Source organism: Chiloscyllium plagiosum, unplaced genomic scaffold (assembly GCF_037043375.1).
Source record: "Chiloscyllium plagiosum isolate Xiang-an unplaced genomic scaffold, Cpla_swu_hap1 HiC_scaffold_35, whole genome shotgun sequence".
Taxonomy (NCBI): Eukaryota; Metazoa; Chordata; class Chondrichthyes; order Orectolobiformes; family Hemiscylliidae; genus Chiloscyllium; species Chiloscyllium plagiosum.
The window spans coordinates 15720333-15722412 of NW_028270173.1; positions in this window are offsets into that span (position 1 = coordinate 15720333).

Below are 2080 nucleotides of genomic sequence, written 5' to 3' on the forward strand. Positions count from 1 at the left end.
GATGGCTCATTGTTTTTGAGCACATTTGAATATAATGACATTTTTAAAATCACTCATGCGACATGGAGATTGCTGGCTGGGCTAGCATTTGTTGCCTGTTCGTACCGTGTTATCTGCCAGGATTTTGACCGAGTGACAGTGAGTGGATGGTGTTATATTTCCAAGTCAGGACAGTAAGCGATTTGGAGCGGAACTTGCAGGTGAATGTGTTCCCATTGACCTGATGCCCTTATCATTCCAGATGGTACATTTTGTGGGATTTTAGTGTGGTGTTTAAGGAATCTTACTGAATATGTTCTTTTACTGGATAGTAGATCTTGTAAATATTACACACTGCTGCTGCAGACAATCAATGGAGGAGAGAGTGAACATTTCTGGATGTGATAACAATAGAGCAGGCAGCTTTGTCCAGATTGCTGTCACGTTTCTTGTGTCTTGATGGAACTGCATCTATCTCGGCATATGAAGAATGTTCTATCACACTCCTGACTTGTATTTTTTAAATAGTGGACATGCTTTGCGGAGTCAGGAGATAGATTACTTGCTGCAGGGTTCCTCGGCTCTGACTTGAACGTGTAGAAGCCGTTTTTATATGGGTAGGGCCGTTACATTTCTGTTCAGTGGTAAAGTGATACTGTTGATGGTAGGGATCTCTGTAATGGTAATGCTATTGAACATCAAAAAGTGGTAGTTAGGTTCTATCATTGCTGATGATTTGTGTGGCACCAGTGGTACTTGCCACTTGTCAGCCAAAGCCTTGATATTGACCATGTGCTACTGCATTGGGGCATGGATGACTTCAGTGTCTGATGAGTGGCGAATGGTGCTGAACTTTCTGCAATCATCAGCAAACATCCCGACTTCTGACCTTATGGTGTAGGGAAGGTCATTGACAACGCAGCTGAAGATGGTTGTGCCATATGTCACGTACACTCATTCACAGATTCCTTCTTGTTCATCATTCGGTCATTTTACTGAGTGAATAGCATTAAAAATGCTAGCGGCGGGAATCCTCCCCCAAGGACGGAATCCTGTTTAGCTTTGCAACCTCCTCTCCCCTGCCATCAGCCTGGGACTGAGAGGGACACGGGGCTGGGGTGGGGGCAACAGTGTCATACTCTTTACAAAATTCAATGGAGCAATTCGGGTGTGAATTCCCAAAATTTAGTGTTCCATGACCAGATGTTGGGGACATTGTGGAATTCTTTCCTGCCAACGGTGAGGCATACGGAAATAATTGGAGCTCACTAAAGGATCAATTAAAGCGGTGAAAGGATTTGAGATTGTCCACGATCAGATTGAACGGTGGAAGAGATTAGAGTCGCTGAAGGGCCTGCTGCTGCTCCTGTTAAAGCGAAACCTAGTGTTTGTGAAGGGAAAGTTTCAGATTCCACAATAAAGAGGTGCGGGGGAGATCTCCTGATGTCGAGACCGACAATGCTCAGACAACGGGAACTTTCAAAAAGAAATTAACTGGCGAGTCATTTCTGATTGTACTTTTTAACGAGTATAGTTCGTATATGTTGACTACCCTATTTCCCCAATCCATTGTGGGTGTAGCTTGTTTCTGGGACGGTTTGAGTCGCTGTCCCATCGCTGGCCTCTTGTTATTATACGGTACACGGCTGCCACCTGTTGACAGACTCTCAGTGTTGCAGGAAAAAACATCCACTGCAAAGAATGCAAGTGAGAAAAGTGAAGGATGGTCAGCCGCCACAATGGGCTAAATGACCTCCTTTCGTAGCCCAGGCTGTGAAGAGAGATACAGTAACACTTCCGATCACCGCCCATATTTTCACTTTGAATCTATTTGAAAGAAAAGAATTGAAGTTTCAGAATAGTGAAGTTCCACTGTGAATTTATGGACATTTGTTCGGTAAATTTTCTGGATAGTTTGGTAGATATCTGCTGGAAATTGTATGATGAGGACAGACTGAGAAGACATGGTATATAACAGCTTCAGGTTAGAGGACGGAAAAATAAACTGACTGAAAAATTTGAAATTCCACATGTGCTTCACAGGGTAGGTACTGGAAGGATGTTTTCTCTGACTGGAGCGTTTATAAATAGTGAGTATGGT